The sequence below is a fragment of the Anomaloglossus baeobatrachus genome, chromosome 2 (assembly GCF_048569485.1).
Source record: "Anomaloglossus baeobatrachus isolate aAnoBae1 chromosome 2, aAnoBae1.hap1, whole genome shotgun sequence".
In the NCBI taxonomy this organism is placed as follows: domain Eukaryota; kingdom Metazoa; phylum Chordata; class Amphibia; order Anura; family Aromobatidae; genus Anomaloglossus; species Anomaloglossus baeobatrachus.
Window position 1 is genome coordinate 137,073,736 of NC_134354.1, and position 23,165 is coordinate 137,096,900.

Sequence of the window (23,165 nt, forward strand, 5' to 3'; positions counted from 1 at the left end):
ATTACGTTGACAGGTTCTTTTCTTGTGGTCTTCACTTCTATTTCTTGCAACAAAATCTTCAAAATGGCTTAAAAGACTCGATGAATTTAATTCAAAATTAATGATGCTCTTTATTTGTCTTTCACCATTGTCACTCCTTTTTAAAGCAAAAAGTTGCATGATCCTTTAACTCCATCTAAAAATACATTACTGTACAAAAGTTTTAGGCAGGTATGAAAAAACTGCTACAAAATAAGAATGCTTTTTAAAAATAAAAGTGTTAATAGTTTTATTTTTATCAATTATCAAAATGCAAAGTTAATAAACCAAAGAGAAATCAAATTGAAATCAATTTGTGGTGTGACTACCCATTGTCTGCAAACCAGCATTAATCCTTTTAAATACACTTGCGCAGATTCTGAAAGAACTTGGTGGGAGGTTCTAAACATCTTGGCAAACCAACCACAGATCTTCTGTGGATGTAAACTGTGCAAATAATTCTGACTCATCATGTAATCCCAAACAGACTTGTTGATGTAGAGAATAAGACTTAGGCGGGCTTTGCACACTACGACATCGCAGCCCGATGCTGCGATGCCGAGTGCGATAGTGCCCGCCCCCGTCGCAGCAGCGATATGTGGTGATAGCTGGCGTAGCGAAAGTTATCGCTACGCCAGCTTCACACACACACTCACCTGCCGTGCGACGTCCCTGTGGCCGGCGACCCGCCTCCTTGTTAAGGGGGCGGGTCGTGCGGCGTCACTGCGACGTCACACGGCAGGCAGCCAATCAGAGCGGAGGGGCGGAGATGAGCAGGATGTAAACATCCTGCCCACCTCCTTCCTTCCGCATATCCTACGGAAGCCGCAGTGAGGCCGGTAGGAGACGTTCCTCGCTCCTGCGACTTCACACACAGCGATGTGTGATGCCGCAGGAGCGAGGAACAACATCGGACTGTCGCGTCAGCGTAATCATGGATTACGCGGACGCTGCACCGATGATACGATTACGACGCTTTTGCGCTCGTTAATCGTATCATCCAGCCTTTACACACTGCGATGTCGCATGCGATGCCGGAAGTGCGTCATTTTCAATTTGACCCCACCGACATCGCACCTGCGATGTCGCAGTGTGCAAAGTGCCCCTTAAAGGGGGACATATCATCACTTTCAGGACACCTGGTTCCGGTTTCAGATATGGAGGCAGTGAAGGTGTGGGTTCACTCAGTGTATGGAAAGCAGCAGATATTACCACGACCCCTGCACTGATTGACAACCTCCTTTAATGCTGAGTAGCTGTCAGTCAGTGCAGGGGGAATCTTTATAGCTGCCGCTCTCCATACACAGAGCAATGATTGAACCAGCACCGCCCCCAGTGACTGACACCCTAATGCTGCCTGGAGGATTAGGCTATGTGCCCATGGGACCCGCGGACATTTCTGCAGGTTTGTCCACATGTTTCCCGCAGCTACTCCCCGGATTCCGCAGCTATCCATTGCTGCGAGTTCCGAGCATTTCTGTTGCGGTAAACCTGCGGGACAAGTGCGGTAATACCTGCGGACTTCCTGGCCTCTATCTCCATAGTGGAGGAGCTGTAATCCCGCAGATATTTCCGCATGAATAATTGACATGCAGTTACGTGCGGCTGCGGGACATCCGCAGCATATTCCGCAGCCGCACATACCGCACCATTGATACAGCACTCCCCAAATCCCATAGGATAACATGGGGAGTGTCTGTACTTGCTAAAACCTGCGGATTTATCTGGAAAATCCAGATAAATGGGCAGGTTTTCCACGGCAAAATCCGCGGGTACATTTTCCCGTGGCAGATAGCCTTAAAGTTTCTCCTGGCAGTGGGGGTTAATGTGCAGACACTGGGAAGGTTCACAATGCTATTAACCTGCCCCATATCTACAGGTTAATAGTACAAGTGCATCTCAATAAATTAGAATATCATCAAAAAGTTAATTTATTTCAGTAATTTAATCCAAAAATGGAAGCAGATATATTATATAGAGTCATTACACACAGAGTGATCTATTTCAATTGCTTATTTCTGTTAATGCTAATTGTTATGGCTTACAGCCAATGAAAACCCAAAAGTCATTATCTCAGAAAATTAGAATAATTAGCACAAAACACCTGCCAAGGCTCCCTAAACATTTTAAATGGTCCCTTAGTCTGGTTCAGTAAGCTACACAATCATGGGGAAGTCTGCTGATTTGACAGATGTCCAGAAGGCAGTCATTGACACACTCCACAAGGAGAGTAAGCCACAAAAGGTCATTGTTAAAGAAGATGGCTGTTGACAGAATGCTGTATCCAAGCATATTAATGGAAAGTTGAGTGATAGAAAAAGTGCGGTAGAAAAAGGTGCACAAGCAATCGGGATAACTGCAGCCATGATAGGATTTAGGATTGTTAAGAAAAGGCCATTCAAAAATTTGGGGGAGATTCACAAGGAGTGGACTGCTGCTGGAGTCAGTGCTTCAAGAGCCAGCACACACAGACGTATCCAGGACATGGGCTACAACTGTCGTATTCCTTGTGAGAATCCACTCATGACCAATAGACGTCAGAAGTGTCTTACCTGGGCCAAGGAGAAAAAGAACTGGATTGTTGCTCAGTGGTCCAAGGTGTTGTTTTCAGATGAAAGTAAATTTTGCATTTCATTTGGAAATGTTGGAGCGGAGAGGCCACAATCAAAGCTGCTCGAGGTCTAGTGTGAAGTCTCTACAAGCAGTGTTGGTTTGGGGAGCCATGCCATCTGCTGGTGTAGGTCCACTGTGTTTTATCAAGACCAAAGATACCACAGTAGTCTACCAGGAAATTTTAGAGAACTTCATGCTTCCCTCTGCCTACAAGGTTTTTGGAGATGGAAATTTAATTTTCCAGCAGGACTTGGCACCTGTCCACACTGCCAAAAGTACCAATACCTGGTTTAATAACCACAGTATCACTGTGCTTGATTGATTGGCCAACAAACTCACCTGACCTATAGAGAATCTACTGAGTATTGTCAAGAGGAAAAGGAGACACACCAGACCCAACAATTCAGATCAGCTGAAGGCTGCTATCAAAGCAACCTGGGCTTCCTTAACACCTCAGCAGTGTCACAGGCTGATTGCCTCCATGCCACGCCGCATTGATGCAGTAATTGATGCAAAAGGAGCTCTGACTAAGTATTGAGGCATTTACTGTACATTCTTTTCAGTAGGCGCCAACATTTCTGAGTTTAAAATCATTTTTTCAGTTGGTTTTATATAATATTCTCATTTTCTGAGATAATGACTTTTGGGTTTTCATTGGCTGTAAGCCATAATCATCAACATTAACAGAAATAAACACATGAAATAGATAATTCTGTGTATAATGACTCTATATAATATATGCGTTTCCTTTTGTATTAAATTACTGAAATAAATTAACTTTTTGATGATATTCTAATTTAATGAGATGCACTTGTATTTTTCTATGTGACACGTTCCCTTTAATAGAGAAAAATAAGCAATTACATCAGTTTTTTAAGGAAATTTACCGATCACCATAAATAATCTGAACGCTGTGTTGTTTGGATTGTTACGATTAGGGACATTAAATATGTCCATGTTATTTGCTGATTTGTGATGTTTATTATTTTTTTACAAAAGCTCATTAATAAAATATTTTTTTATTCTTTAGTAATTTTATAGGAAGAAAAATAATCTCTCTTTTATATTCTCCCTAGAATACAGAGACATATAAATATACTGCTATGTACAATGTTTCTCAATGTACCAGTATAATCTGCTTGTGGAGCCAGAGCATGAACCGCATCTTCAAGTATACAGAATTCTCTCATTGACATCACTTCAAATGTTTAGCCATTGCCTATAATGTTGAAGGTTGTTGTTTCAAGTCCTGGGGTAAAATGCAAAAACAAGTTATTATTTTTCATTATGTTTTGAAGTTTTATAGGAACAAAAAGATCTGACTTTTTCTTCACCTCTAGAATACAAGTACATTGAAGTACACTGCTGTGTACAGTTGAATCTCTATGTGCCTATATTCTGGGTTCACTGCTTGCAATACATCTCAAGTATACCAAATACTCTTATCTCACTCAGTCTGGGCAGTAGTTCATTGGCAGAGCTTCTGATTATAGACAAGAAGCTGAAGTGTTTGAGTATCGGGGAAACAAAAGAAGAGGAGACTTGTTAATTTTGTGTATGCATGTGCACAGAGATGTCAGCCCCACCTCTGAGTAGGAGGAGGAGCTACAGAGTCAGTGAGGAGAAGTAAGAGGAAGTCAGGACAAAAGCTATTGGGAAAGAGCCCTCGAATCGGGACAGTCCAGCTGAATCCGGGACAGTTGAGAGCTATGCCCTTCCACATGTCCTGGTATAGCTTTTGGGCCTATGCTGGGACACACAGCAAATCTTCTTGCAAAGTTATGGTTGTGTACTTCAGGGGGAGCTAAAACAAGTGTATTACCAGAGAGGGCTCCAGTTACTGTCTCATGATAATAGCAACATGGACACTAGTAAAATACAAAACTAGAGAATAATCAATCTGTCTGCCTGGAAAAGAAGGGAGAGAATAAATGTCTGACTTCACTACATGTTAAATCATTCCCTTTTAGGGGCTGGTCTTGCTTTTGGCTCTCCAGTGCACTTGTCACTCATTTGCAACAAAGCAGGTAAAACTGATTAACAATTGTTTCTGCTTCCTAATTGTAAAGATTGATATTTTTGAAGTTTAATGATTTGGGGTTATAGTGAGATTATTAAAGGGGTGGTCCCTTACTAAGACAAAACCTTCTTAAACTCAGTGTTTGCCCCCGTTAAAATAAAAATACTTACACTCACCTCCAGTACTGGTGCTCTTCCAATGGTGTTGACACTCACTCTCCCGGGGCACACGTGAGGTTGTTTCGTGACGGAAGCCCTGCACCCAATCATCATTTACTGTCCCCGTATCTAAAATAAAGAGGAAGTCAGAGCTGTGGCTGCTTTTTCACTTCCTATTGATGTTTGATATGTTCAAGGGTGCAACAGTAAATTGGGAGCAGGGCTCGTGCAATGTAACAACCAGACAGAAGCCCCAGGAGATAGTGAGTGTCAACACTGCTGGAACGGCACCTACACAGGAGGTGAGTATAAGTGTTTTTTTTTCATGGCGGCAAACAATCGCATTGAGAAGGGGTTGTCCGAAGATTACCCAGAAAATAACAAAAAAATCAGTTGGAATACCCAACTTTGTGGGGATTTATACAAGCTGCTCCCCTTTTCAAAGCAGAACAGGCCAGGATTGTTTATGATATGTTTACAACACTTCTGCCAAATTTACGACTGTTGGGAACACTGCATCAATTTTGTTCCGAACATTCACTGGAAGTAGAGATAAGAGAATCTTTAGAATTTCGAATTTGCTCACTGACAAATATTCCCCCAAAATTTGATTTCTGGGGAATAAATATGTGTGAATCTCAATATTGGAAAACATATAATTGCTCGGAAAATTCAAGTGGTATAGAGAAGAGAGAAAACCTTGCTAACCATAAGAGGATACTTTTATCAGAAGAAAAGCGAAACTAGACCCCGCTGACCATAAGAGCATAGACTTTACAGGAAGGAGAGAAATGACTCGTATAAATTGTGCTCCACTGTGAATCGCTAATATCTCATGGTCTAAGTACTGGCTCCCCTAAACAAGGTAATTTGTAACATAGTTCAAGGGAAAGCTTGCGCAGCAACACAAAATGATGTTAGCCCGCTCTCTGATGCTTGAGGGGCGTGGGAAATGGTAGCAGGCAAGTTTTTGTTTTGTAAACCACAAATTGCATCACAAAATATTTGAACTTGCATGAAACTACAAATTGCAAGAAATTGGACCTTTAACTCGATCCACCACTGATCGACAATCTCAGCTCTACCTGCAAGGGCTCATTCAGCTGTCAGTTTTTCTCTGTTTTTCATGTATGCCAGTCATAATTACTAATGATAGACTATGGGTAGTTCACGTCTGTTTTTCTTCCTCGCACTGAGTGGTCCACTCCACACAAAAGCAATGTAGAGTTGTCCAATAGTGATATGAGTTTCGGCGCAAACTCACAATGGATCCGTGAAAAAAAAAATCGGACAGAACTCGGTTCCTATCAGTTATTTTTTCATTTGAGAAAAATCTGATCGAACTCTGACTAAACTCTGATGAGAAAAACAAACTGACACTAACCAAACTTTGATGACACTGACAAAAAACACTGATGAAATTTGGACCAATTTTCTTGTACAGTAAAATCACTGACGTCTGAGCGGGTCTTTCGTCTCTGAATAAACAGCTGCTAGCGGATCCAATATTCTAATGATTGCTCAGAGTTTTGACTTAGGGATCTTTATATACCACAGATGCTAACAGAGAAAAAAACTGCAATTTATACATATGAAAAGCTGTTTCAAAACGGATTGTCTTAGGGTACTTTCACACTTGCGTTTATTTCCTTCCGTTACAATCCGCCCTTTTGGAAAACAGCGGAATCCGTTAACGGATTCCGCTGTTTCCCATAGACTTGTATGGGTGACGGATTGTACCAAAAGGACCTGCGTTGCTTCCGCTGGGCGACGCTCCGTTGCTTCCGCCCAGCGGGAGGAACGCAGCATGTAACGTTATTTTGAGCAGCGGAATCCTCTGGATTCCACTGCGCATGCTCTTTTTTTTTTTTTTTTTTAAATCAAAGTTTATTTTGGCTCGTGGTGGCCGAACGTTCAGCTGAGCGCCCAGCCGTCGGCAAGCGACAGCGCTCAGCTGAGCGACCGGCCACCGGCATGCCCGGCCGCCGGCAAGTCACAGCGCTCAGCTGAGCGCCCGCCCGCTGGTATGCCCGGCCGCCGGCAAGTGACAGCGCTCAGCTGAGTGCCCGCACGCTGGCATGCACGGCCGCCGGCATGCCCGGCCGCCGGCAAGTGACAGCGCTCAGCTGAGCGCCCGCCCGCCGGCATGCCCGGGCGCCGGCAAGTGACAGCGCTCAGCTGATCACCCGGCGGCCAGCTGCAGGGAGTGATCAGCTGATCACCCGGCGGCCGGCTGCAGGGAGCGATCAGCTGATCACCCGGCAGCCGGCTGCAGGGAGCGATCAGCTGATCAACCGGCGGCCGGCTGCAGGGAGCGATCAGCTGATCACCCGGCGGCCGGCTGCAGGGAGCGATCAGCTGATCACCCGGCGGCCGGCTACTGGGAGCGATCAGCTGATCGTTCACAATAGTCTGCCGCTGGTAAAACTGTAAAAAAAAAAAAAAAAATCAAAACGAATTGCGTTGTTTTGCAGCATCCGTTGCATCCGTTGTGCCACTATATGCAACACATCCGTTGCATCCGTTACACAACGCAATGCAACGGATACCATTCAACGCAAGTGTGAAAGTACCCTTAACAGCAAAGTCAATTTAGAAAAAGGATGGAACAGAGATTTTTCTTCTGTTCTGGATCTTTGTTTAGGTAGGTAGAACAGAGAGTTGCTCTGGAACATTTGTTTCAGTGAACTTTTATACCGTATTTTTTGGATTATAAGACACAATTTTTCTCCCAAAAATTGGGAGAAAAATGAGGGGTGTGTCTTAAAAACCGAAATGGCTTCCTGGGAGTTTGGTGAAGAGGGGTCACAGGAGGCAGGCGCTGTGCTGGGGACTGTGCGGCGGCGGGCTGTGCTGAGGCCTGTGTGGCAGCGGGTTGTGCTGGGGCTTGTGCGACGGCAGCGGGCTGTGAGCTAGGGGCATCCTGAAAATTTTGGTGGTGCAGGGTTCAAATAATGGTGCAGATCGAGCTCTCAGCTCAAGATCTCATCTGCGCACGTGCCACCTTGGGTCTATTGATCTCCCAGCAGTAGACTTAAGGAAAATGGCGCTCGGATGTGGTGCGTGCGCAAATGAGATCACGGCTTGTCAGTCAGCCGACAGCTCAATCTGCGCACGCGTCGACTTCAGGCACCATTTCTTTGAAGCCCACACCGCGGACAGTTTCTGGAAGTTGTCTACCTCACAGCATCTGGGACACCTGCCGCCTACAGCGCCCGCAGCATCGACCTGCTCCACCACCACTCCTGCCTCCTGTGACTCCGCTCCACCACCGCTGCCACCCCCCAGTAAGATGGGCCCCATTTTTTTCTTTTTACCTTTTTTTCTGTAAATTTGGGGTGAGTCTTATAATCCAGTGCATCTTATAAACTGAAAAATACGGTAATTAATTTCAATGCATACCTAGTTAAATTATGGGGTCAACCACGGCTACATCCAGTGATGTTAAGATTTTCCCAACTAGAACTCAAGATCGTAAGTTGACAGACTCATTCCATTTTATAAAAGGGGTTCTTGTAAGCCCTTCCTTTTCAAGGTGCCTTGAACCTATGTGACTTGTTTCCAACCTTACTATCAAATTTTAATCTACCCACTGAGACCAATGACTCGCTGCAGGGGTAAAATGAGTCAATGCAGGGGCGTAACTACCGCGGTCACAGCGGTTGCCATTGAGACAGGCCCGGGAGGTTAGGGGCCCGCAGCCGCCCAGCAGATCACCAGCCAGCTCCTTTCTGTCAGAGAGGAGCTGCGCTGTTCTGCCACAGACCATGCGGCGCGGTGGCCGCTATATGACATAGTCGCCGCAGCTGACACCGGGCCCCCCTTTCTGGTGTCAGCGGTGGCGTCACCGCGCTCCCGTCACCGCGCTCCCGTCACCGCACACTGCTTTGATATTACATAGAGCGGCAAGCGCCGCTATATGCATCATCAGTCTTCCCCCGTGCCTGCGCGGTGACGTCACTCCTGTGTGACTGCTGTGTGTCGTGAGAGCACAGAGCGCAGGAGGACGCCGACCGGAGCCATGGGAGAACGAGGACAGAAGTGAGGACAAGGAGTGGTGAAACAAGTAGAGGTGAGGACAGAGCTGCGGTGGAAGGAGAAGAGAGGTGAGTACTTGTTTGTTTTTGTTTTTTTTATAAATCAGTGAGTACACGGGGAGGCTTGCTGCAGTACACATGGAGTCCTTGGGGGGGCCTGGCTGCAGGACACAAGAAGTCCTTGGGGGGGCCTGGCTGCATGACACATGGAGGCCCTAGGGGGCTGGCTGCATGACACATGGAGGCCCGGGGGGCTGGCTGCATGACACATGGAGGCCCTGGAGGGGGCTGGCTGCATGACACATGGAAGCCCTGGGAGAGCTGGCTGTATGACACATGGAGGCCCAGGGGGGGGAAGGTTCTGGCTGCATGACACATTGAGGCCCTGGGGGGGCTGGCTGCATGACACATGGAGGCCCTGGGGGGGTTGGCTGCAGGACACATGGAGGCCTGGAGGAGCTGGCTGCATGACACATGGAAGCCCTGGGGGGCTGGCTGCATGACACATGGAGGCCCTGGGGGGGCTGGCTGCATGATACATGGAGGTCTATGGGGCTGCATGATACATGGAGGTCTAGGGGGCTGCATGATACATGGGGGTCTATGTGGCTGCATAATAAACATGAAGGGCACCTTATACATGGACTATATGGGTGCATTATACATGATGGAGTATAGGGCTGCATAATACAATATGAAGGTTTATGAGGCTGCATTGTAATACATATTGGACTATGGGGGCTACATTATAATATATGGAGGACTATGGAGGCTACTTTATACATGGAGGACTATGGGGGTGCATTATAAAACAGGGAGGACTGTAGTGCAGTATAATATAAGGAGAACTATGGGAAATGCATTATAATACATGGAGGACTATTGAGGTGGATTCTAATATATGAAGGGTTATGTGGGACCCTTTATACTATATGTAAGGCTATGTGGGGGCCATTGTAGTATTTGGAGAATTATATACGCGGGGGGACAAAGATACAAGCATGGGATGGGAATGTTTTGTGCTGAGGGAAAAAGGCTCTTTCTCTCAGCACCCAGCTTTCCCATGCTCTGCTATACATCTTCTCTCAGCACCCAGCTCTCCTATGCTCTGATATGGGAAAGCTGGGTACTGAGGGAATGATGTATAGCAGAACACGGGAAAGCTGGGTGCCGAGGACAAGATGGATATCAGAACATGGGAAAGCTGTGGGATTTCAGATCATGGGAAACCTGGGTGCTGAGGGTAAGAGTCAAGTGTCAGCGTCATTATCCTGTACCCCAAGTGTCAGTGTCATTATCCCGTACCCTAAGTGTTGGTGTACGTAGAGGGGGGGCCCCGGTCCAAATTTTGCACCAAGGCCAATCAAACTCTAGTTACACCACTGAGTCAATGGGACATTAGTTCTTCACAGGAGCAGCCGTGCTGGAAAGATGGGAAATGTAACGGGTAAGTAATTGCTATTGTACGCCATAGAGACACGGTCCCCTCTCAGGCCCCCACTTGACTTAACCTAGTTCAGAGTGCTCCTATAACAGATTGCCATTTTTCATGCCATACTATTGTAAACTAGGTAAAACTAGCAGAAAATAGTGACAGCTATTCATAAACACACATAGCACAAGCTAATGATATGTAACGCATTGTGTCAAAGTGTCAAGTCATGCCGTTTGCTACAGCTCTACTCAGTATATACACAATTAAATGTACTATGTATACTTTTAGATCAGTCATGAGAAAAATTAAGTACACCCTCTTTGTTTCAGGACACAAAATAAATTAAGCATCTGGTCTTAAAATTACCGTATTTTGAGGACCATAAGGTGCACCGGATTATAAGGCGCATTATCAATGAGCGCCTACTAAGGCGCCTAAGTTCATATATAAGGCGCACCGGATTATAAGGTGCAGCAGATTAAATGAAACAAAGTTCAGACCGTTGGTGAAAAGTTATTCAACTATTTCACAATAACTCTCAACTTGTTCAGTTGTAACTGCAAATCAATACATTTACATTTTCAGTTTATTCTTCCTCCACAAATCCATCAAATCCTTCATCTTCAGTGTCGGAGTTTAACAGTTGGGCCATTTCTATATCAAGCATGCTCGGGTGCCCCTCATCACTATCCGAGTCGGCCTCGTTGCTGCTGCTTAGCTCTTCAGTGATGATTCCAGCCTTCCTGAAACTTCAGATGACACTGGAGACTGATACCTTCTTCCAGGCATCATGATCCACTGGCACATAGTAGCATAACTTGCCTGGCGTTGCCTCCCTGTGATGGTGAATGTGGGGTCACTTTCTGTCATCCAATGCTCCTACTACGCAGCTCGTAATTTAACTTTAAATAACCTGTTGACGCTGATATCTAGCGGCTGCAGCTCTTTGGTTAGTCCAACCGGAATTACGGCAAGCTCTGAATTAGTTTTATTTACTTGGGCTTTGACATTATCGTCACATGGGTGTGCATGGAGTCACAAACCAATAGGGATGGGGATTTGTGAAAAAAAGCCATCCGGTCTCTTGACGTAGACCTCCCTCAACCACTCAATCATCTTCTCCTCGTCCATCCAGCCCTTTGGGTTAGCCGTGACGATGACACCAGCAGGAAACTTTTCATTTGTCTTTCTCTTGAAAATGACCATGGGTGGTAGTTTCTGGCCATTAGCCTGACATTCGAGAACTACAGTGAAAGATGACTTCTCGTTTCCTGTGGTGCGTATAGATACCGTACTGGTCCCTGTTTTCTCAACAGTACAATTTACATGGCTATCAAAAGTGAGGGGGACCTCATCCATGTTAGTGATGTGTTCTGGCTAGATATTCTTTTCATTTATCTTGGTTGTGCAGTAGGTGCAGAAAATGGCCAGCTTCTCTTCATAATCCTTTGGCAGTTGCTGGCAGACAGTAGTTCTGGTGCGGATAGAGAGATTATGCCTTTTCATAAAACGATGGCACCATGAAGGACCGCCTCGAAAGTCTTTGATCTCCATGTCACGTGCTAACGCTGTGGCTTTGAGTCGAATAGAGACAATGGAGATGCTTCTTCCTGTTCGATAACCCACTGTTCTATTTTGTCCTCCAACTGTGGCCATCTTGGTTTGTTTCATCGGAAACTCAGTTTGGTCTTTTTTACCTGGCGTAGGGCATCTTCTTGTTTCCTCCACTTACACACCATAGATTCATTAATGTTGAATTTTCTTGCAGCTGGTCTGTTTCCATGCTCTACTGCATGACTTATAGCTTTAAGCTTAAAATCTCCATCGTAAGCTTGCCTCTTAACAGGAGGCATTTTTGGGGCACAGATAATCCGCGGGGCTCCTGCACACAGAGCTATACATATTACTGCACTCAGTGAGGCTCTTGACTACTGTGGCCGTAATGCTCAATCCATGTACTGTATTCATATATAAGGCGCACAGGATTATATGGCGAACTTTCGATTTCTGAGAAAATCATAGGATATTATGTGCGCCTTATAGTCCGAAAAATACGGTAGGTAAATATAACGTTAGATGAACAACAACATGACAGATTACACTGTGCCATTATTTATTTATTTAACAAAAACTAGGCAAAAAAGCAAAAGCAGAAGTAAGTACACCCTTAAGGCCCATTTACACGCAACGACATCACTAACGAGATGTCGTTGGGGTAATGGAATTCATGACGCACATCCGGCCTTGTTAGCGACGTTGTTGCGTGTGAAACGTATGAGCGACTGCTAACGATCAAAAATACTCACCTAATCGTTGATCGTTGACACGTTGTTCATTTTCAAAATATCGTTGCTCGTTCTGGACACAGGTTGTTCGTCGTTCCTGAGGCAGCACACATCGCTACGTATGACACCCCAGGAATGACGAACAGCACCATACCTGCATCCTCCAGCAACGAGGTGGGCGTGTCTTTCATACGGCTGCTCTCTGCCCCTCTGCTTCTATAGGACGCCTGCCGTGTGACGTCGCTGTGACAGCGCACAAACCGCCCCCTTAGAAAAGAGGATGTTCGCCGGCCACAATGATGTTGCTGGCAATGTAAGGGGTACTTTGCACGCTGCGACATCGCAAGCCGATTCTGCGATGCCAAGCACGATAGTCCCCGCCCCCGTCGCAGCTGCAATATCATTGTGATAGCTGCCGTAGCGAACATTATCGCTACGGCAGCTTCACATATACTCACCTGCTGTCCGACGTCGCTCTGGCCGGCGACCCGCCTCCGTATCAAGGGGGCGGGTCGTGCGGCATCACTGCGACATCACACGGCAGGCAGCCAATAGGAGCGGAGGGGCGGAGATGAGCGAAATGTAAACATCCCGCCCACCTCCTTCCTTCCGCATATTCTACGGGAGCCGCAATGACGCTAGTAGGAGATGTTCCTCGCTCCTGCGACTTCACACACAGCGATGTGTGCTGCCGCAGGAGCGAGGAACAACATCGGACCGTCACGTCAGCGTAATTATGGACGCTACACCGATGATACTATTACGACGCTTTTGTGCTCGTTAATCGTATCATCTAGGATTTACACACTACGATATCGCCTGCGATGCCGGATGTGCATCACTTTCAATTTGACCCCACCGACATCGCACCTGCGATGTCGTAGTGTGCAAAGTGCCCCTTAGTCCGTGAGACGGGTAATAGCGATATTGTGCGCCACGGGCAGTGATTTGTGTGCAGGAAAAAACTGCAGCATGCACATGTAGCCTTACTGCATCCAAAAGGAATTAATAAGGTAATTAGCAGCCAGGCGCTGCTTATCTATTGACTGTGATTAATTTTTCATCAGCAAATGTGTCCATTTCTATGAAAGCAGAAAATTTTGCTGGTCTGTAGCATTCAGGCATGTGTTAATATAATGCCAAAGAGGAAAGTCATAGGCAATGATCTTAAATAAGGAATTGTTGCGTTCAATCAACCTGGGAAGGGAAATAAGACCATTTTTATAACCATTTGGTGTCTATCATTTTACATTATGAAATTTAACAAGTGAAAAGCATTCAAGACAATCTTCCCAGGACTGGACTTCCCAGCAACTACAACCCAAGGTCAGGCAATGCAATTCTCAGAGAAGCTGGGAAAAACCCAAGAGCTACAGCTCAGACTCATAAGGCCTCGATAGTATGGTAAACATGGTAAACGTTCAAGTTTGTGATCGTACACTTAGAAAAAGACTAAACAATACTGAATAAGAATGGCTTGTTTGGAAAGGTTATCAGGAAAAAGCCTCTTCTTTCTAAAATGAACATGGCATCATGAATAAAGGCTGCTTTACACCAGAAGATCTATCGTGCGATAGATCGTCGGGGTCACGGTTTTTGTGACGCACATCCGGCATCGCTGGCGATGCCGGCCTGTGTGACACCTCCTAGCGACACAGTATCGCTCACAAATCGTGAGTCGTGTACTGGTCGCTAGGTTTCATAATATCGTTTAATTTAATTGTTCATCGTTCCCGGGGTAGCACATGCCGCTCCGTGTGACACCCCGAGAACGATGAACACAGCTTACCTGCGACCCGCTGCTCTCGCCGGCTATGTGGAAGGAAGGAGGTGGACGGGATGTTTACATCCCACTCATCTCCGCCCCTCCGCTTCTATTGGCCGGCGGCCGTGTGACGTCGCTGTGACGCCGAACATCCCTCCCACTCCAGGAAGTGGACGTTCGCCGCTCACAGCAAGGTCGGACGGGAGGTAAGTACGTGTGGCAGGGGGTTACCGACTGTGTGCGCCACGGGCAGCGATTTGCCCGTGACGCAAAAAGGACGGGGGCGGTTCCGATCGATTGTGAAATTGCACAATCGGTCGTACCGTGTAAGGCCTGTGACACACATCCGTGCCGCCGGCACGTGTTTGTCATTTTTTACACGTACCGGCGGCACGGAGACACGTTAACCAATGCTACCCTATTGTAGCAGGCACACACACGTAAAACCACACGGAATGTGTGTCCATGTGAGTTTTTACGTGTGTGCGTTTTTCAAAGCGCTGACATGTCAGTGTTTTCTCCCGCAGCACGGGTGTCACACGGCCCGCACCCATACCACACGGGTGTAGTGTGGATGCGGTCCCGTGTGACACGCGCCGGCGAAAACACACGTGTCAGTGAAAAAAAAACAAACATTAACTCACCTTCTCCTGCCCTCCTGTCTCTGCCGCTGCTGCCTCTTGCTGCCGACCGCCGCTCATTATTCTCATTGAATATTCACTTCACTGCCTGGCAGCAGTGTGTCGCCCTGGGCAAGCCAGGGGACACAGGTCACACACCACCACACCCTACATCCCAGGTAGGAACATCAAAGCTAACCAAAAATCCTTGTTGCCTTCCTCCAGAGGCTGATGATTCACACCAGGGGGTGGGCCAGGCGGTTGGCTCCGCCCACCAAGGAGTTCACAGCTCTGGAGGCGGGAAGAACCAGGCAGTCTAAGTGAGGAGATAGCTCAGGGAGGAGCAGGAGTGAGGAGCTAAGTGGAGGAGTGAGCTAAGAAAGTGGAAGTGAAGTGAAGTGGTAAAGGAGGAAAGAAAGAAAGCCTGAAGGGTCCAGCTTTGTGTAGGGCCAGGTCAGCAAGGTCAGCAACGGCGGTGACTGTCTGGAGGGGGACCGTTTGGAAGTTCCTGGAAGGACCCCGTTGGCTGTGTGCCCGGCGGTCTGGAGCAGTGTTCCGAAGGACAGTCAGCACCAGGGCAGGGGCCTCTCGGATCCCGGCAAGGCTTGGAGTCGCCATAATTTGCCGAATCCGTCAGTGAAGGGGACGTAGATCCCCCAGCAACCAAGTCCCGATTGAAGGCAACAGCCCAGCCAGTGTAGAAGAGACACCGCCACCGCCAAGGCACTCGTTTCTTAGGGCCAGCGCCTGCGGGCAAAGAGTAGAGCTCCCCCGGTCCAGCTTGAAGCCGGGGAGCGGGTTACCGGTGGGGACCTATCGCAACCAACAAGTACACCAAGGTGCAAGGAAGAGGGACATCACCGTCACCTACTGGGAGAGCAAGTGCAGCCGTCCGTGGGACCGTCTATCCAGCCGTTTGGTTTACCGTACAAACTGTGTCTACGTCTCAGGCTGAGTGAATACCACAGTGCCGCAAGGCACAGCGCTGCCCCCGCGTCCCTGCGCCCACCAGGCCCTGCACCTCCCTCACCATCACCGGGCCCGGGGATCACTAATCCCTACCCACGGAGGGGCAACAAGACACCTGGCTGCTCCGCATCACCATCCCCGGGAGCCCCGTATAGAGCAGCGGTGGTGAAATCACCACAACCGTGGGTGGCGTCACGGACAATAATCATCCCCACACCCAACAAACCCCCTTTCACTCACGGGCGAGGAGTGCCGCTCGAGAAGCCCCCGGGATCCGGCCCACAGCTCGAGCCACCACTGAGCAGCAGCCGCCGGACCCGAGCAGAAGGGGTGAGCGTAGTGTGCTGACACCCTCCTCCCCGCCCGCGACAACTTGGCGTCACGAACAGGATCTTACCGCTCTGCCATCTGGTAGAGGTGCGCCTTGTTACCGCCGGAGGTATCCGGCAGAAAAATTTCAGAAGCCGCCATCTTTGGCGCGAAAAGTTCCCGCTCGAGCGTCTTCTCGAGCAGTAGAGGCGCGAAGGCCAAAACCCCGCCCCGAGAGAGGAGGGGCCGGAAAGAGCTAAGGGGGACGCGATGGCGGCTGGACGCATGTAGCTGCAGCTATAAAAGCAGGGACGCCAGGACTCTGCGAATATACCGTTCCTGGAAGTAGAGAAGAAGCCAGCATGTGGATGCCGTCCCGCGACACCGTAGCCCCCGCGCCTGGAACCGCGGCGTGGGTGGAAATCCGAACCGCGCAGCTCTACCAAAGGCTGCAGGTCAGGATGCAGCTCCTCATGGAGGAGTGGGAGGCCGACAGGGCGGACGTTGTAGCCACCGTGCGGAGAGGCGAGGAGGAAGCGGAGAAAGGGAGGGTGAGTGACCCACGTCCCGATGCCCTTGAAGGGCCGGTCATCGCGGCTGTGGGGCCCGGTCCAAGCCCTCTCCCCCCGCTGCCTCCCTCGCCACCCATCCCGGAGGCCGTGACCCCGCCACTAGGCCTGCTACCACCGCAACCGGTAGCAGTACCCAGCGTAGCCGGAGCCCGCGGCCCACCGGAGGTGTTACCGTGGAAGACTCCGAAAGTGGAACCGGAGGCATCCCCCGAAAAATCCCCCGAGCCGGAGCCGATGACCCGCTCCGAGCCGAAGGCCCAGCAGCGGAAAGCCCCTATGCCCCTATGCCCATCCCCCACACCTCGGCTGAGGTAGCGCCGGGTTGTTGTTGCAAGGCAGCGCCCAAGGCCAAGACACCGCGGGACATGCCACCCAGAGTCCTGACAGTGGGCAACGTCCAGGATGTCCCGCGGGGCCCGACCCGTGCGCCGGCGCTGGCGGCAGCGCCGTACTGGGATAGGGAGCCGGTACCGCTGGGCCTGGAGATCGCCGAGAGGGAGCGGAAGAAGGCCGAGCTGGTGGCCCGAGCTATCCGGGAAAAGGAAAATCTCCGCCAGGCCACGTTCCGTGTCCGGGGCCCGTTGTATGTGGGGCAGGTGAGGCGGTTTGATGTCCGCCGGGGCTATGGGTTCATCTACGAACCGGGCCTGGAGGCCGAAGTGTTTATAGCCCGGCGGGATGTGAATGCCCACCTGCCTGAAGAGCATCCCGGCCGCAATCTGATGCCGGGTGACATCGTGCAATACACCCGGTTCTTTGGGGAGCGGGGGTGGTTCGCGCTGGACGCTAAACTAAAGGGCAGCCCAGAGGCCCGAGCGAGCGCCGCGTCCCCTCCCTTGGAAAGAGCACTGGAGCCTGAAGGCCTGGAGTAGGGCAGCAAATGCCCGTTGCACCGTCCCCGTTGGGACCACCACTGTTTATTGTTGTTGAAAGTTTGAAAAAGAATGATAAGTGAAATGATACCGAGTACATCACCTGATTTACCGTGATTTGCAACCGGCTGGAGCCGGCACCGTTGTCCCCGTGGGGACCGTTACAAAAAGTTTTGCATGGAGGACTATCCATGGACAAGCCCGTGAACTTGCAGGGCAACCACAAACGTTAAGTGGCTTGTAAATATGTTGTTTACCGTTACCGTTTCCGCAATGCCGCCTCCGGAGAGGCAGGTTGGAGGGAGGGCCCTGAGCAGAGCAGGCTGGGGCCCAGCCACCAAAGGAACCGGTGGCTACCCTCTGGAGGGGAAGGACAGATCCCGCTCGGGTAACTTGTGCTGGAATGTGGGTCAAGGGGTGCTGCCTGGGTTTTAGGGGCAGCATCAGGGCCAGGTTGCTTGGGTGGGAGAGAGCGGAAACCGTAACCGTAAACCGTTATGCAACGTTAAAAGAAATGTGCCTCCCGTCTTGGGAAGAGTTATGATTAAAAATGTAAATATGTTATTATTTTATATGTTATCTTTTTCAGAAAAATAAAACCGGTGTTGGACGGCAGCCCGCGGACGGTCTGCATTTTGCTAAGGGGGAATGTGTCGCCCTGGGCAAGCCAGGGGATACAGGTCACACACCACCACACCCTACATCCCAGGTAGGAACATCAAAGCTAACCAAAAATCCTTGTTGCCTTCCTCCAGAGGCTGATGATTCACACCAGGGGGTGGGCCAGGTGGTTGGCTCCGCCCACCAAGGAGTTCACAGCTCTGGAGGCGGGAAGAACCAGGCAGTCTAAGTGAGGAGATAGCTCCTCACTCCTGCTCCTCCCTGAGCTAAGTGGAGGAGTGAGCTAAGAAAGTGGAAGTGAAGTGAAGTGAAGTGGTAAAGGAGGAAAGAAAGAAAGCCTGAAGGGTCCAGCTTTGTGTAGGGCCAGGTCAGCAAGGTCAGCAACGGCGGTGACTGTCTGGAGGGGGGACCGTTTGGAAGTTCCTGGAAGGACCCCGTTGGCTGTGTGCCCGGCGGTCTGGAGCAGTGTTCCGAAGGACAGTCAGCACCAGGGCAGGGGCCTCTCGGACCCCGGCAAGGCTTGGAGTCGCCATAATTTGCCGAATCCGTCAGTGAAGGGGACGTAGATCCCCCAGCAACCAAGTCCCGATTGAAGGCAACAGCCCAGCCAGTGTAGAAGAGACACCGCCACCGCCAAGGCACTCGTTTCTTAGGGCCAGCGCCTGCGGGCAAAGAGTAGAGCTCCCCCGGTCCAGCTTGAAGCCGCGGAGCGGGTTACCGGTGGGGACCCATCGCAACCAACAAGTACACCAAGGTGCAAGGAAGAGGCACATCACCGTCACCTACTGGGAGAGCAAGTGCAGCCGTCCGTGGGACCGTCTATCCAGCCGTTTGGTTTACCGTACAAACTGTGTCTACGTCTCAGGCTGAGTGAGTACCACAGTGCCGCAAGGCACAGCGCTGCCCCCGCGTCCCTGCGCCCACCAGGCCCTGCACCTCCCTCACCATCACCGGGCCCGGGGATCACCAACCCCTACCCACGGAGGGGCAACACAACACCTGGCTGCTCCGCATCACCATCCCCGGGAGCCCCGTATAGACCAGCGGTGGTGAAATCACCACAACCGTGGGTGGCGTCACGGACAATAATCATCCCCACACCCAACAAACCCCCTTTCACTCACGGGCGAGGAGTGCCGCTCGAGAAGCCCCCGGGATCCGGCCCACAGCTCGAGCCACCACTGAGCAGCAGCCGCCGGACCCGAGCAGAAGGGGTGAGCGTAGTGTGCTGACACCCTCCTCCTCGCCCGCGACAGCAGCAGCAGAGGGGAGACGGGAGGGCTGGAGACCGAGGATCAGCACCACGGACAGCAGCGCGGACAGCAGGAAGGACCAGGTGAGTATGTTAATTATCGGTTCTACGTGTGTTATCGCGGATAGCACACGTAGAACACACGTGTCCCGCACGTACCAGAGACACGTACTTACCTGCACGCAACACGCAGGGGAAATACGTGTCTCTCGGCACGTGCGTGAATTACACGTGAGTGTGGCAGAGGCCTAAAGCAGCCTTAAGCCAGTTGATTTCTGGAGAAATGTCCTTTGGAGAGTCAAGACCAAAATGGAGATATTTAGCCATGATATTTTGCTCTATGTTTTGCAAACACCCAACAGAGAATAATCATCTCATACTAAGGCCCCTTTCACACGTCAGTGATTCTGGTATGTTTGTGCTTTTTTTTAAACGTACCAGAATCACTGACATACGCAGACCCATTCTAATGAATGGGTCTGCTCACACGTCAGTGATTTTTCACTGCACGTGTCTCCGTGCAGCGTACCCGCGTGTGCGTGATTGCTGCACGGAGACATGTCCATTTTTTTCTGGCATCACTGATGTTCCATGGACCACGCAGTGGTGTGGTCCGTGAAACACGTGCCAGAAAAAAACGTGCTTTTAAAATAAAAAACATTTTAACTCACCCGGCGTCCAGCGATGTCCTCTGCAGCCCGTTCTCCCTGCTGCTTCTTAGCCGGCTGATTACTGTCGCGCATATTCATTATGCGCGACACAGCCGACCCGGAAGCAGCTGCTGCGGGGGTCAACGCCGGCCGGATGCTGCGTCGCGGGAGCGATCAGCACCATGGACAGCGGGAGTGGGCGCAGGTGAGTGAATCTCTAAGTGCAATCACGGGCCACGGAGAACGGAGCCGGAATTGCACTTAGACAACCCACGTGTGCCGAGATTCACGGCACACGCAGGGACATGTGCGTGTTTTACACGCCAGTGAAAAACGTCTGTGTTTTTCACTGACGTGTGAAACGGGCCTAACTCTCAAGCATGGTTGTGGAGAGATGATGATTGGGGTTTGTTTTGCATATTATACAGCGGGTGAAATAAGCATTGAACAAGTCACAAATTTTCTATGTAAATATATTGCTAAAGCTGCTATTGACATGAATTTCTCACCAGATGTCTTTAACAATCCAACCAATTCACATAGGGAAAATAAATCAAATCAGTAATTAGAATGCAATTCTGCCACTTATGTGGGCGTCACACAGTACGATATATCTGGCGATATGTCGTCGGGGTCATGTCGTTAGTGACGCACATCTGGCATCGTTAGACATATCGTACCGTATGACACTTCCGAACGACTGTGAACGAGTAATAATACTCACCTTATCGTTGCTCGTTGACATGTCGTTCATTTTCATAATCTCGTTCCTCCTTCTGCGCGCCGGTAGTTCGTCATTCCCGTGGCAGCACACATCGCTCCATGTGACATCCCGGGAATGACAAACACAAATTACCTGTGTCCCGCCGGCGATGCGGAAGGAAGGAGGTGGGCGGGATGTTTTTGTCCCGCTCATCTCCGCCCCCCCGTTTCTATTGGCCGGCGCCTGTGTGACGTCACTGTGACGCTGAACGTCCCTCCCCCTTCAGGAAGAGGATGTTCGCCACCCACAGCGAACATACAGGTAAGTACGTGTGAGTGGTAAACGACTTTGTGCCCGTGACGCACAAACGATGGGGGCGGGTGCGATCGCTTATGCGATAAATCGTCCCCTGTGACGCCCACATTAAGGCGGCGTCATACGGGCCGATCTATCGGGCAATCACACGAGCGATCGTACCCGCCCCCGTCGTTTGTGCGTCACGGGCAATTAGTTGGCGCACAAAGTCGTTAACCCCCTGTCACACGCACTTACCTCCCAGACGACGTCGCTGTGGGCAGCGAACATCCTCTTCCTGAAGGGGGAGGTACGTTCGGCGTCACAGCGACGTCACACAGTGGCCGGCCAATAGAAGTGGAGGGGCGGAGATGAGCGGGACGTAACATCCTGCCCACGTCCTTCCTTCTGCATTGCCGGTGGGACGCAGGTAAGCTGTGTTCGTCGTTCCCAGGGTATCACACGGAGCAATGTGTGCTGCCACGGGAATGACGAATTACCGGCACACAGAAGGAGGAACGACTTTATGAAAATGAACGACGTGTCAACGAGCAATGATAAGGTGAGTATTTTTGCTCGTTCACAGTTGTTCATAGCCGTCACACGCTATGACATCTCTAACGATGCCGGATGTGCGTCACAGAATCCGTGACCCCGACGACATATCTCCCGATATATCGTAGCGTGTGACGTCGCCCTTAGAGTATGTGCCCACAATCAGTAACAGCAGCGTTTTGGACACAGCATGTTTCCACTGAGTCCAAAATGCTGCATTGTACAGTAGAGGCACACTGGATGGGACTTAAAGAAATTCCATGCCCACTCTGTTTCTTTTCTCTGCAGCATAAACTGAAAGATGGTGAAATTTCTGAGCCACAACCTGTCATTTTATGTGGCAGAGACGTGAGTGTTTTCCGCAGGGAGAACACAGAAAAAGCCCACAGCATCATGAAATCTGATTGTGGGCACGGGCCACTGTGGTCTAATGTGGAGAGCACGTGCGGCTTCACAGGCGAGGACGCAGTGTGTCCTGATAGTGTGCACCTACCCTTAGTGAAAACTATTATCAGCAGGTTCAACTGATAGCCTATAAATAGGTGTCTTATTACCAAGGTGCCACACAAGAAACATTTCATGATGAATAACACCAGTGAGTTTTCTCAAGACCTTTGTAACCTGATTGTTGCGAAGCATACTCACGGCATTGGAAACAGAAGTATTTCTAAACTAAGAGTCCGGCGGGGACTGTTGGAGGTGGAAAGAACATATTTCATCACAAACCAACCACTACCAAGGGCTTCCCACAAGATTTCAACAGAGGAGTGAATGATTTATCAAAAGAGTTGTCCAATAGTCAAGAATCACGCGCGGAGAGGTACAGAAAGACCTTGAGTCAGCAGGTACAATTGCTTAAAAGAAAACAATAAATAATGCACTCAACTTTCGTGCCCTGTGGCACGCTCGCCACACAATAACCCACTACTGAACAAAAGGCATGTTCAAGAGCGTTTAGAGTTTGCTCAACAACATTTAGTGAAGCCTGTGAGAATATAATCTGGTCAGATGAGACCAAAATTGATATGTTTGGATGCCATAATATACACCATGTTTAGAGGCTAAAATACACTGTATATCACTCCAAAAACACCATATCAACAGTGAAGTTTGGAGGTGGGACTATCATGGTGTGGGGCTGTTTTTCAGCATGTGGCACTGGCTGTACTGAGACATTCTTGATGAAAAATTTGCTGTCATTTACCAGGATGATGAATATGAAATGAGAGTGGACATTTCAGCAAGGCAATGATCTAAACACACTGCAAGGAAAGCTGCTGAAATGGTCCAGCCAATTTGCTGGCCTGAATCCAATAGAAAATTTTGAAAAGAAATAAAGCTCAGAGTTCATACAAGGAGCACATGGAAACTTCAGACTTTCAAGAGTGTCTGTGTGGAAGAATGGGCCAAAATCACA

General features: G+C 49.5%; 1 long non-coding RNA gene across 3 annotated transcripts in view; it reads left to right on the forward strand.

Annotated features, from left to right (window-relative positions):
• Window positions 1–23,165, forward strand: part of LOC142291112 (uncharacterized) — a 227,418-nt gene that overhangs the window by 34,002 nt on the left and 170,251 nt on the right. Inside the window, exon 2 of one of the 3 annotated variants that reach the window (XR_012750435.1) lies at window positions 4,602–4,658. The exons of the other annotated variants lie outside the window; for them this stretch is intronic. This is a non-coding gene — a long non-coding RNA (uncharacterized LOC142291112). The remainder of the gene's footprint in view (window positions 1–4,601; window positions 4,659–23,165) is intronic. 3 annotated transcript variants of the gene reach the window in all.